A 17,276-nucleotide genomic window follows, 5' to 3' on the forward strand; every position below is an offset into this window, starting at 1 on the left:
ATAAACATGGATATATCTACACCGCCATCTGTAAAAACATGGAAATATCTACACAGTCACCTATATAAACAGGGTAATATCTACACCTCCATCTCTATAAACATGGAAATATCTACACTGCCATCTGTATACACATGGAAATAACAACACAGCCATGTGTATAAACATGGAAATATTTACACTGCTATCTCCATAAACATGGAAATACCTACAACGCTATCTGTAAAAATTTGGAAATATCACCACTGCTAACTGTATAAACATGGAAATATCTACACCGCCATCTGTATAAACATGGAAATATGTACACCACTATCTGTATAAACGTGGAAATATCTCCACCGCCATCTGTATACACATGGAAATATCTACACCTCCATCTGTATACACATGTAAATATCTACACTGCTATCTGTATACACATGGAAATATGTACACAGCCATCTGTACAAACAAGGAAATATCTACACCGCTATCTCTATAAACATGGAAATACCTACACCGATATCTGAATAAACGTGGAAATATCTACACCGCTATCAGTATAAACATGGAAATAACGACACTGCCCTCTGTATAAACATGGAAATGTCTACAAAGCCATCTCTATAAACATGGAAATAGCCTCACTGCTATATGTATAAACATGGATATATCTACACCGCCATCTGTAAAAACATGGAAATATCTACACAGTCATCTGTATAAACATGGAAATATCGACACTGCCATCTGTATACAAATGGAAATACCTACACAGCCATGTGTATAAACATGGAGTTATCTGCACTGCTATCTCTATAAACATGGAAACACCTACACCGCAATCTTTATAAAAATGGAAATATCTACACCGCAATTTGTATAAACATGGAAAGATCTACAACACTATCTGTGTAAACATGGAAGTATCTACACAGCTGTCTGTGTAAACATAAAAATGTGTATACCGCTATCTGTGTGAAGATGGAAATATCGACACCGCAATCTGTGCCAACATGGAAATATCTACACCTCTATCTCTGTAAACATGGAAATAACTATACCGATCTGTGTAAAAACATGGAAATATCTACACCGCTATCTGTATAAACATGGAAATATCTACACCACGATCTGTATATACATGGATATAACTACACCGCTATCTGTATAAACATCGAAATATCTACACCGCTATCTTTATAAACATGGAAATATCTTCACTGCTATCTGTATAAATTTGGAAATATCTACACAGTTATCTCTATAAACATAGATATGTCTACACCGCTATCTGTATAAACATGGAAATATCTACACCGCTATCTGTATAAGCATGGAAATACCAACACTGCTATCTGTATAAACATGGAAATATCTACACCGCTATCAGTATAAACATGGAAATATTTACACCGCTATCTCTATAAACATGGAAATACCTACACCGCTATCTCTATAAACATGGAAATATCTACACCACCATCTCCATAAACAAAGAAGTATATAAACCACCATCTCTATAAACATGGAAATATCTACACCGCCATCTACATAAATAAGGAAATATCTACACCGCCATCTATATAAACATGGAAATATCTACACCACTATCTCTATAAACATGGAAATATCTACACCGCCATCTGTAAAAACATGGATCTCTCTACAAAGTCATCTGTATAAACATGGAAATATCTACACCGCCATCTGTAAAAACATGGAAATCTCTACAAAGTCATCTGTATAAATATGGAAATATCTACACCACCATCTGTATAAACATGGAAATAACTACACTGCCATCTGTATTCACATGGAAATATCTACACAGCCATCTGTATAAACATGGAAATATACACACAGCTATCTCTAAAAACATGGAAATACCTGCAACGATCTCTCTATAAACATGAAAATAACTGCACTGCTATCTCTATAAACATGAAAATATCTACACCGCCATCTACATAAACAAGGAAATATTTACACCGCCATCTACATAAACAATGAAATATTAACACCGATATCTACATAAACAAGGAAATATTTACACCGCCATCTATATAAACATGGAAATATCTACACTGCCATCTGTATAAACATGGAAATATCCACACTGCCATCTGTAGAAAGATGGAAATATCTACACCGAGATCAGTATAAACATGGAAATGTCTACACTGCTATCTCTATAAACATGGAAATATACAAACCACTATCTCTATAAACATGGAAATATCTACAACGCTATCTGTGTAAACATGGAAATATCTAAACCGCAATCTATAAACATGGAAATAACACCAATGCTAATTGTGTAAACCTAGAAATATCTACACAGTCATCTGTATAAACATGGAAATATCTGCACCACCAACTGTATAAACATGGAAATATCTACACTGCCATCTGTATACACATGGAAATATCTACACAGCCATCTGTATAAACATGGAAATATCTACACTGCCATCTGTATAAAGATGTAAATATCTGCACCATGAGCTGTATAAACGTGGAAATATCCACACCGCTATCTGTATAAGCATGGAAATACCAACAACGCTGTCTGTATAACCATGGAAATATCTGCACCGCTATCAGTATAAACATGGAAATATCTACACAGTCATCTGTATGAACATGGATATATCTACACCCATATCTGTATAAACATGGAAATATCTACACCACCCTCTGTATATATATGGAAATATCTACACCGCTATTTCTATACACATGGAAATATCTACACCGCTATTTCTATAAACTTAGAAGTACACCACTATCTGTATAAACATGGAAATATCTACTCCGCCTTCTGTAAAAACATGGAAATATCTACACAGTCATCTGTATAAACATGGAAATATCCACACCACCATCTATATAAACATGGAAATATCTACACTGCCATCTGTAAACACATGTAAATATCTACACAGCCATCAGTATATACATGGAAATATCTACACCACTATCTCTAAAAACATGGAAATACCGACACCAGTATCTCTATAAACATGGAAATATCTACACCGCTATCTCTATAAACATGGAAATATCTACGCTGCCATCTCTATAAACATGAACATATCTACAATGCCATCTCCATAAACATGGAGCTATCTAGAGCGCCATCTGAATAAACAGGGAAATATCTACACCGCCATCTGTATTAACATGGAAATATCTACACCGCCGTCTGTATACACATGGAAATATCTACACCGGTATCTCTATAAACATGGAAATATCTACACCGCTATCTGTATAAACATGGAAATACTAACAATGCTAGCTGTATAGACATGGAACTATCTACACCATCATCTGTGTAAAAATGGAAATATCTACACCGCTATCTGAATAAACATGGAAATATCTACATTGCCATCTGTATAAAGATGTAAATATCTACACCGCGAGCTGTATAAACTTGGAAATATCTACACCGCTATCTATATAAGCATGGAAAAACCAACACCGCTATCTGTATAAACATGGAAATATCTACACCACTATCAGTATAAACATGGAAATATTTACACTGCTATCTCTATAAACATGGAAATACCTGCACCGCTATCTCTATAAACTTGGAAATATCTACACGCTATCTCTATAAACAAGGAACTATATAAACCGCCATCTCTATAAACATGGAAGTATCTACACCGCCATCTGCATAAACAAGGAAATATCTACACCGCCATCTATATAAACTTCGAAATATCTACACCGCTATCTCCATAAACATGGAAATATCTCTACCGCCATCTGTAAAAACATGGAAATCTCTACAAAGTCATCTGTATAAACATGGAAATATCTACAAGGCTATCTGTATAAACATGGAAATATCTACACCATGATCTCTGTAAACATGGAAATATCTACACCGCTATCTGTATAAAGATGGAAATAACTACACCGCTATCTCTATAAACATGGAAATATCTACACCCATATCTGTATAAACATGGAAATATCTACTCCATTATCTCTACAAACATGTAAATACCTACAACGACATCTGTATAAACTTGGAAATATCTACACGTTCATATGTATAAACATGGAAATATCTACACCACCATCTGTATAAACATGGAAATACCTACACTGCCATCTGTATTCACATGGAAATATCTACGCAGCCATCTGTTTAAACATAGAAATATCCACACCGATATCTCTATGAACATGGAAAAACCTACACCAGTATCTCTATAAACACAGAATTATCTACACCGCTATCACTATAAACATGGAAATACCTACACCGCTATCTCTATAAACATGGAAATATCTACACCGCCATCTGTATAAACATGGAAATATCTACACCGCCATCTACATAAACAAGGAAATTTCTACACCGCCATCTATATTAACATGAAAATATCTACACTGACATCTGCACAAAGATGGAAATATCTACACTGCGATTTGTGTAAACATGGAAATACCAACACCACCATCTGTATAGACATAGAAACATCTACAAGGCCATCTGTATAAACATGGAAATAGCTACACCACGATCTGCATAAGCATGGAAATATCTACACCGCTATGTGTATAAAGATGGAAATATCTTCACCGCTATCTCTATAAACATGGAAATATCTACACCGCTATCTGTATCAACATGGAAATATCCACACCGATATCTCTATAAAGATGGAAATACCTACAACGCCATCTGTATAAACTTGGAAATATCTACACAGTCATCTGTAACTACATGGAAATATCTACACTGCCATCTGTATAAACATGGAAACATCTACACAGCCATCTGTATAAACATGGAAATATCTACACCATTCTCTGTATAAAAATGGAAATTTCTACACCGCTATCTCCATACACATGGAAATATCTACACCGCTATCTCTAAAAACATGGAAATACCTACACCACGATCTGTATAAACATGGAAATATGTTCACTGCCATCTGTATAAACGTGGAAATATCTACACAGTCATCTGTATAAACCTGGAAATATCTACACCGCTTTCTGTATAAATATGAAAATATCTACTGGGATATCTCTATAAACATTGAAATATCTACATAACCATCTGCATAAACATCTAAATATCTACACCGCCATCTGTATAAACATGGAAATATCTACACAGCCATCAGTATAAACATGGAAATATCTACACCGCTCTCTGTATAAATATGGAAATATCCACACCGCTATTACTATAAACAGGGAACTATCAACAACGCTATCTGTATAAACATGTAAATATCTACACCACCATCTGTATAAACATGGAAATATCTGCACTGCGAACTGCATAAACATGGAAACATCTACACAGCTATCGGTATAAACATGCAAATATGTACACTGCTATCTCTATCAACTTGGAAATATCTACACTGCCATCTGCATAAACATGGAAATATCTACAACGCCATCTGTATAAACATGGAAATATCTACAACGCCATATGTATAATTATGGTAATAACCACACCGCCATCGGTATAAACATGGAAATATCTACGCCATCTCTAAAAACATGGAAATATCTACACAGTCATCTGTATAAACATGGAAATATCTACACCTCCATGAGTATAAACATGGAAATATCTACACCGCTATCTGTATAAACATGCAAATATCTACAATGCTAACTGTGTAAACATAGAAACATCTACACAGCTATCTGTGTAAACATGGAAATATGTACACCGCTATCTGTGCAAAGATGGAAATTTCTACATCGCAATCTGTGCAAAGGTGGAAATATCTACACCACCATCTCTATAAACGTGAAAATATCTACACTGCCATCTCCATATACGTGGAACTATCTACACCCCCATCTGTAGAAAAGTGGAAATACCTACACCGCCATCTGTAAAAACATGGAAATATCCACACAGTCATCTGAATAAACATGGAATTATCTTCACCACCATCTGTATTAACATGGAAATCTCTACACTGCCATCTCCATGATCATCATACTATCTGCACCACCATTTGTATAAAAATGGAAATATCTACACCGCTATTTGTATAAACTTGGAAATATCTATACCACCATCTGAATGAACTTGATAATATCTACATCACCATCTGTATAAACTTGGAAATATCTACATCAATATCTGTATAAACATGGAAATATCTACACTGCCAGCTGCATAAACATGGAAATATCTACACAGCCATCTCTACAAAAATGGAAATATCTACGTCGCTATCTGTATAAACATGGAAATAGCCACACCGCTATCTGTATAAACATGGATATATCTACACCGCCATCTGTAAAAACATGGAAATATCTACACAGTCACCTATATAAACAGGGTAATATCTACACCTCCATCTCTATAAACATGGAAATATCTACACTGCCATCTGTATACACATGGAAATAACAACACAGCCATGTGTATAAACATGGAAATATTTACACTGCTATCTCCATAAACATGGAAATACCTACAACGCTATCTGTAAAAATTTGGAAATATCACCACTGCTAACTGTATAAACATGGAAATATCTACACCGCCATCTGTATAAACATGGAAATATGTACACCACTATCTGTATAAACGTGGAAATATCTCCACCGCCATCTGTATACACATGGAAATATCTACACCTCCATCTGTATACACATGTAAATATCTACACTGCTATCTGTATACACATGGAAATATGTACACAGCCATCTGTACAAACAAGGAAATATCTACACCGCTATCTCTATAAACATGGAAATACCTACACCGATATCTGAATAAACGTGGAAATATCTACACCGCTATCAGTATAAACATGGAAATAACGACACTGCCCTCTGTATAAACATGGAAATGTCTACAAAGCCATCTCTATAAACATGGAAATAGCCTCACTGCTATATGTATAAACATGGATATATCTACACCGCCATCTGTAAAAACATGGAAATATCTACACAGTCATCTGTATAAACATGGAAATATCGACACTGCCATCTGTATACAAATGGAAATACCTACACAGCCATGTGTATAAACATGGAGTTATCTGCACTGCTATCTCTATAAACATGGAAACACCTACACCGCAATCTTTATAAAAATGGAAATATCTACACCGCAATTTGTATAAACATGGAAAGATCTACAACACTATCTGTGTAAACATGGAAGTATCTACACAGCTGTCTGTGTAAACATAAAAATGTGTATACCGCTATCTGTGTGAAGATGGAAATATCGACACCGCAATCTGTGCCAACATGGAAATATCTACACCTCTATCTCTGTAAACATGGAAATAACTATACCGATCTGTGTAAAAACATGGAAATATCTACACCGCTATCTGTATAAACATGGAAATATCTACACCACGATCTGTATATACATGGATATAACTACACCGCTATCTGTATAAACATCGAAATATCTACACCGCTATCTTTATAAACATGGAAATATCTTCACTGCTATCTGTATAAATTTGGAAATATCTACACAGTTATCTCTATAAACATAGATATGTCTACACCGCTATCTGTATAAACATGGAAATATCTACATGGCTATCTCTGTATACATGGAGATATGTACTCCCCCATCTGTATAAACACGTAAATACTTACACAGTCATCTGTATAAACATGGAAATATCTACACCACTATCTGTATAAACATGGAAATATCTACACCGCTATCTGTATAAACATGGAAATATCTACACCGCCATCTGAATAAACAAGGAAATATCTACACGGCTATCTGTATAAATATGGAAATATCTTCACCGCTATGTCTATAAACATGGAAATATCTACACAGCTATCTGTATAAACATGGATATATCTACATCGCTATCTCTATAAACATGGAAATATCTAAATCGCCATCTGTATAAACATGGAAATATATAAACAGTCATCTGTATAAACATGGAAATGACAACACCGCTATCTGTATAAACATGGAAATATCTACACCGCTATCTGTATAAACATAGAAATACCTACACCGCTATCTGTATAAATATGGAAATATCTATACCGCTATCTCTATAAACAGGGAAATGTCTACACCGCTATCTGTATAAACATGGAAATATCTACACCGCTATCTGTATAAACATGGAAATATCTACACCGCTATCTGTATAAAGATGGAAATATATACACCGCTATCTGTATAAACATGGAAATATCTACATCGCTACCTGTATAAACATGGAAATATCTGCACTGCCATCTGTATAAACACGGAAATAGCGACACCACTATCTGTATAAACATGGAAATATTTACAACGCCATCTGAATAAACATGGAAATATCTACACAGCTATTTGTATAAACATGGAAATATCTACATGGCTATTTCTATAAACATGGAAATATCTAGACCGCCATCTGTATAATCATGGAAACACCTACACAGTCATCTATATAAACATGGAAATATATTCACAGCCATCTCTATAAACATGGAAATATCTACATCGCTATCTGAATAAACATGGAAATAGCCACACCGCTATCTGAATAAACATGGAAATATCTACACCGCCATCTGTAAAAACATGGAAATATCTACACATTCATCTATATAAACATGGAAATATCTACACCTTCATCTGTATAAACATGGAAATATCTACACTATCATTTGTATACACATGGAAATATCTACAACGCTATCTGTATAAACTTGGAAATACCTACATCGCTATCTATATAAATATGGATATAACTACACTGCTATCTCTATAAACATGGAAATACCTACACCACTATCTGTATAAATATGGACATATCTACACCGCTATCTGTATAAACACGGAAATATCTACACTGCTATTTGTATAAACTTGGAAATATCTACAAGGCTATCTCTATAAATATGGATATATCTACACCGCTGTCTCTATAAACTTGGAAATCTCTGCAACGCTATCTGTATAAACATGGAAATATCTACATGGCTATCTCTATAAACATGGAAATACCTACACTGCCATCTCTATACACTTGGAAATACCTACACAGCCATCTGTGTAAACATGGAAATTCCTACACCGCTATCTGTATAAACATGGAAATATCTAAACCGCAATCTGTATAAACATGGAAATATCTACACCGACATCTGTACAAACTTCGAAATATCTACACCGCCATCTGTATACACATGGAAATATCTACACATCCATCGGTATAAACATGAAAATATTTACACCGCTAACTCCATAAACATGGAAAAAACTACAACGCTATATGAATAAGCATGGAAATATATACACCGCTATCTGTATAAACTTTGAAATATCTACACCGCTATCTGTATAAACTTCGAAATATCTACACCGCCATCTCTATAAACATGGAAATATCTCCACCGCTATCTGTATGAACATGGAAACATCTCCACCGCTATCTGTATAAACATGGAAATATCTACACTGCCGTCTGTATAAACATGGAAATCCCTACACACCCATCTCTATAAACATGGAAATATCTACATCGCTATCTGTATAAACATGGAAATAGCCACACCGCTATCTGAATAAACATGGAAATATCTACACCGCCATCTGTAAAAACATGGAAATATCTACACATTCATCTATATAAACATGGAAATATCTACACCTTCATCTGTATAAACATGGAAATATCTACACTGCCATTTATATACACATGGAAATACCTACAACGCTATCTGTATAATCTTGGAAATACCTACACCGCTATCTGTATAAATATGGATATAACTACACTGCTATCTCAATAAACATGGAAATACCTACACCACTATCTGTATAAATATGGAAATATCTACACCGCTATCTGTATAAACATGGAAATATCTACACTGCTATTTGTATAAACTTGGAAATATCTACAAGGCTATCTCTATAAATATGGATACAACTACACCGCTGTCTCTATAAACTTGGAAATCTCTGCAACGCTATCTGTATAAACATGGAAATATCTACATGGCTATCTCTATTAACATGGAAATACCTACACTGCCATCTCTATACACTTGGAAATACCTACACAGCCATCTGTGTAAACATGGAAATTCCTACACCGCTATCTGTATAAACATGGAAATATCTAAACCGCAATCTGTATAAACATGGAAATATCTACACCGACATCTGTACAAACTTCGAAATATCTACACCGCCATCTGTATACACATGGAAATATCTACACATCCATCGGTATAAACATGAAAATATTTACACCGCTAACTCCATAAACAAGGAAATAACTACACCGCTATATGAATAAACATAGAAATATATACACCGCTATCTGTATAAACTTTGAAGTATCTAAACCGCTATCTGTATAAACTTCGAAATATCTACACCGCCATCTCTATGAACATGGAAATATCTCCACCGCTATCTGTATGAACATGGAAATATCTCCACCGCTATCTGTATAAACATGGAAATATCTACATCACTATCTGTATAAACATGGAAATATCTACACTGCCGTCTGTATAAACATGGAAATCCCTACACACCCATCTCTATAAACATGGAAATATCTACATCGCTATCTGTATAAACATGGAAATAGCCACACCGCCCTCTGTATAAACAGGGAAATATCTACAGCGCCATCTGTAAAAACATGGAAATATCTATACCGTCATCTGTATAAACATGGAAATATCGACACCCCCATCTGTATTAACATGGAAATATCTACAGGGACATCTGTATACACATGGAAATATCTACACAGGCATCCGTGTAAACATGGAAATATCTAAACCGCTATCTCTATAAATATGGAAATACCTACACCACCATCTGAATAAACATTCAAATACCTACAGGGCTATCTGTATAAATATGGAAATATCTACACCGCTATCTCTATAAATATGGAAATATCTACACAGCTATCTGTATAAACATGCAAATATTTACACCACTATGTACATAAACATGGAAATATCTACACCGCCATCTGTATATACAGGGAAATATATACACAGTCATCTGAACAAACATGGAAATAACTACACTTCTGTCTGTGTCAACATGGAAACATCTACACCGCTATCTGTATAAACATGGAAATATCTACACTGCTATCTGTATAAATATGGAAATATCTACACCGCTCTCTCTATAAACATGGAAATGTCTACACCGCTATCTGTATAAACATGGAAATATCTACACCGCTATTTGTATAGACTTGGAAATATCTACAAGGCAATCTGTATAAATATGGATATATCTAGACAACTATCTCTATAAACTTGCAAATGACTACACCGCTATCTGTATAAACATGGAAATAACTACACGGCTATCTTTATAAACATGAAAATATCTACACCGCCATCTGTATAATCATGGAGATACCTACACAGTCATCTGTATAAACATGGAAATATATACATCGCTATCTGTATAATCATGGAAATATCTACATTGCCATCTGTATAAACATGGAAATAGCCACACCGCTATCTGAATAAACATGGAAATATCTACATCGCCATCTGAATATACATGGAAATATCTACAAGGCTATCTGTATAACTATGGAAATATCTACACCGCTATCACAATTAAAGTGGAAATACCTACAGAGCTATCTGTATAAACATGGAAATATCTACATGGCTATCTCTATAAACATGGAAATATCTACACCGCCATCTGTATATACATGGAAATACCTACACAGTCACCTGTATGAACATGGAAATATCTACACCACTATCTGTATAAACAGTGAAATATCTACACTGCCATCTGTAAAAACACGGAAATATCTACACCGCCATCTCTACAAACATGGAAATATCTACATCGCTATCTGTATAAACATGGGAATACCCACACCGCTATCTGTATAAACATGGAAATACCTACGCCGCCATGTGTAAAAACATGGAAATATCTACACAGTCATCGGTATAAACATGGAAATATCTACACCTCCATCTGTATAATCATGGAAATATCTACACTGCCATCTGTATACACATGGAAATATCTACACAGCCATCCATATAAACATGGAAATATCTACACCGCTATCTCTATGAACATGGAAATACCTACAACGCTATCTGAATAAACATGGAAATATCTACACCGCTATCTGTATAAACATGTAAATATCTACATGGCTATCTCTATAAACATGTAAATATCTACACCGCCATCTGTATAAACATGGAAATACCTACACAGTCATCTGTATAAACATGGAAATATCTCCACCGCTCTCCGTATAAACATGGTAATATCTATAATGCCATCTGTATAAACATGGAAATATCTACACAGCCATCTCTATAAACATGGAAATCTCTACATCGCTATCTTTATAAACATGGAAATAGCCACACAGCTATCTGTATAAACATGGAAATATCTACAACGCCATCTGTACAAACATGGAAATGTCTACACTTCCATCTGTATAAACATGAAAATATCTACACCGTTATCTCTATAAACATGGAAATGTCTACACCGCTATCTGTATCAACATGGAAATATCTACATGGCTATCTCTTTAAACACGGAAATATCTGCACCGCTATCTGTATAAACTTGGAAATATCTACACCACTATCTCTATAAACTTGGAAATATATGCACCCCTATCTGTATAAATATGGATATACCGACAACGCTATCTCTATAAACTTGGAAATGTCTATACCGCTATCTGTATAAACATGGAAATATCTACATGGCTATCTCTATGAACATGGAAATATCTACACTGCCATCTGTATAAACATGGAAATAACTACACAGTCATCTGTAAAAACATGGAAATAGCTACACCACTATCTGTATAAACATGGAAATATCTACACTACCTCCTGTATAAACATGGAAACCTCTACACAGCCATCTCTGTAAACATGGAAATAACTACATCGCTATCTGTATAAGCATGGAAATAGCCACACCACTATCTGTAGAAACATGGATATGTCTACACCGCCATCTGTAAAAACATGGAAATATCTACACAGTCATCTGTATAAACAGGGAAATAGCTACACCTCCATCTGTATAAACATGGAAATACCTACACTGCCATCTGTTTACACTTGGAAATACCTACACAGTCATCTGTATAAACATGGAATTATCTACACCGCTATCTCTATAAACATGGAAATATCTACACCGCTATCTGTATAAACATCGAAATACCTACACTGCCATCTGTATAAACTTGGAAATATCTACACCGCCATCTGTTTAAACATGGAAATATCTACACCGCAACCTCCATAAACATGGAAATATCTCCACCGCTATCTGTATAAACATGGAAATATCTCCCCCACTATCAATATAAAAATGGAAATATCTACACCGCTATCTGTATAAACATGGAAATATCTACACTGCTATCTGTGTAAACTTGGAAATATCTACACCACTATCCGTATAAATATGGATATATGTACCCGACTATCTCTATAAACTTGGAAATGTCTACACTGCTATCTGTATAAACATGGAAATGCCTACACAGTCATCTGTATAAACATGGAAATATCTACACCTCCATCTGTATAAACATGGAAATATCTACATTGCCATCTGTATACACACGGAAATACCTACACAGCAATTTGTATAAACATGGAAATATCTACACTGCTATCTCTATAAACATGGATATACCCACACCGCTATCTGAATAAACATGGAAATATCTACACTGCTATCTGTATAAACATGGAAATATCTACACCGATATCTGTATAACCTTGGAAATATCTCCACCGCCATCTTTATAATCATGGAAATATCTCCACCGCTATCTGTATAAACATGAAAATATCTCCACCGCTATCTGTTTAAACATGGAAATATCTACACCGCTATCTGTATAAACATGGAAACATCTACACCGCTATCTGTATAAACATGGAAATACCTACACCGCTATCTGTATATACACGGAAACATCTACATCGCTATCTGACTACACATGGAAATATCTACACTGCCATCTGTATACACATGGAAATAGCCACACCGCTATCTGTATAAACATGGAAATATGTACACCTCCATCTCAATAACATGGAAATATCTACACGGCTATCTGTATGAATATGGAAATATCTTCACCACTATCTCTATAAACATGGAAATATCTACACAGCTATCTGTATAAACATGGAAATATCTCCACTGCTATCTCTATAAACAGGGAAATATCTACACCGCCATCTGTATGAACATGGAAATATATACACAGTCATCAGTATAAACATGGAAATATCTACACCGCTATCTGTATAAACATGGAAAAATCTTCCCCGCAATCTGTAAAAAAAATGGAAATATCTACACCGCTCTCGGAATAAACATGGAAATATCTACACTGCTATCTCTATAAACATGGAAAAGTCTACAGCGCTATCTGTATAAACATGGAAATATCTGCAACGATATCTCTATAAACATGGAAATACCTACACCGCCATCTGCATAAACATGGAAATACCTACACAGTCATTTGTATAAACACACAAATATCTACGCCACTATCAATATAAACATGGAAATATCTACACTGCCATCTGTATAAACATGGAAATATCTACACAGCCATCTCTATAAACATCGAAATATCTACATCGCTGTCTGTATAAACATGGAAATACCCACACCGCTATCTGTATAAACAAGTAAATATCTACACCGCCATCTGTAATGACATGGAAATATCTACACAGTCATCTGTATAAACATGGAAATATCTACACCCCCATCTGTATAAACATGGAAATATCTACTCTGTCATCTGTATACACATGGAAATACATAGAAAGCCGTCTGTATAAACATGGAAATATCTACTCCGCTATCTCTATAAAAATGGAAATAGCCACACCGCTATCTGTGTAAACATGGAAATATCTACACCGCCATGTGAATGAACATGGTATTATCTACACGGCTATCTGTATATGGAAATATCTACAATGCTATCTCTATAAACATGGAAATATCTACACAGCTATCTGTATAAAAATGGAAATATCTACACCGATATCTCTATAAACATGGAAATATCTACAACGCCATCTGTATAAACATGGAAATATATACGCAGTCATCTGTATAAACATGGAAATAACTACACTTCTATCTGTATAAACATGGAAATATCTACACCGCTATCTGTATAAACATAGAAATACCTACACCGCTATCTGTATAAATATGGAAATATCTACACCGCTATCTCTGTAAACATGAAAATGTCTACACCGCAATTTGTATCAACATGGAAATATCTACATGGCTATCTCTACAAACATGGGAATACCTACACCGCCATCTGTATAAATATGGAAATACCTACACAGTCATCTGTATAAACATGGAAATATCTACACCACTATCTGTATAAACATGGAAATCTCTACAATGCCATCTGTATTAACAAGGAAATATCTACACTGACATCTGTATACACATGGAAATATCTACACCGCTATCTCTATAAACGTGGAAATAGCCACACCGCTATCTGAATAAACATGGTAATATCTACAGCGCCATCTGTAAAAACATGTAAATATCTACACAGTCATCTGAATAAACATGGAAATATCTATACCTCCATCTGTATAGACATGGAAATATCTACACTGCCATCTGTAAACATGGAAATAGCTACACCGCTATCTGCATAAACATGGAAATATCTCCACCGCTATCTGCATAAATTTGGAAATATCTACATTGCCATCAGTATAAACATGGAAATATCTCCACCGCCATCTGTATAAACATGGAAATATCTCCACCGCTATCTCTGTAAACATGGGAATGTCTACAACGCTATCTGTATAAACGTGGAAATATCTCCACCGCTATCTGTATAAACATGGAAATATCTACAGCGCTATCTATATAAAAATGGAAATATCTACACCGCCATCTGTATAAACATGGAAATATACACAGTAATCTCTATAAACATGGAAATAACTACACCGCAATCTGTATAAACAAGGAAATAGCCAAAACGCTTTCTGTATAAACATGGAAATATCTGCACTGCTATCTGTATAAACATGGAAATATTACCACGACTATCAGTAAAAACATGGAAATATCTAAAGAGTCATCTGTATAAACATGGAAATATCTACACATCCATCTGTATAAACATGGAAATATCTACACTGCCACCTGTATACACATGGAAATACCTACACAGCCATCTGTATAAACATGGAAATATCTACAACGCTATCTTATTAAACATGGAAATACCTACACTACTATCTGTATAAACATGGAAATATCTACACCGCTATCTGTATAAACATAGAAATATGTACACCGCCATCTGTATGAACTGGGAAATATCTACACCGCATTCTATATAAACATGGAAATATCTCCACCTCTATCTGTATAAATACGGAAGTATCTCCACCGCTATCTGTATAAACATGGAAATAGCTACACCGCTATCTGTATAAACATGGAAATATCTACACCGTTATCTGTATAAACATGGAAATATTTGCACCGTTATCTGCATAAACATGCAAATATCTACATCGCTATCTGTATAAACATTGAAATATCTACACGGCTATCTATATAAATATGGAAATATCTACACCGCTATCTCTATAAACATGGAAATATCTACACAGCCATCTGTATAAACATGGGAATCTCTACACTATCTCTATAAACATGGAAATATCTACACCGTCATCTGTATAAACATGGAAATATATACACTGTCATCTGTATAAACATGGAAATAACTACACTTCTCTCTGTGCAAACATGGAAATATCTACACTGCTATCTGTATAAACATGGAAATATCTCCACGGCTATCGGTAAAAACATGGAAATACCTAAACAGTCGTCTGAATAAACATAGAAATATCTACACCTCCATCTGCATAAACATGGAAATATTTACAATCCCATCTGCATAAACATGGACATACCTACACAGCAGTCTGTATAAACATGGAAATATCTACACCGCTATCTCTATAAACATGGAAATACCAACACTGCTATCTGTATAAACATGGAAATATCTACACCGCCATCTGTATAAACATGGAAATATCTACACCGCCATCTGTATAAACTTGGAAACATCTACACCGCCTTCTATATAAACATGGAAATCTCTCCACCTCTATCTGTATAAACATGGAAATACCTCCACCGCTATCTGTATAAACATGGAAATAAC

This window comes from Pan paniscus, chromosome 19 (genome assembly GCF_029289425.2).
Source record: "Pan paniscus chromosome 19, NHGRI_mPanPan1-v2.0_pri, whole genome shotgun sequence".
NCBI classification, from domain to species: domain Eukaryota; kingdom Metazoa; phylum Chordata; class Mammalia; order Primates; family Hominidae; genus Pan; species Pan paniscus.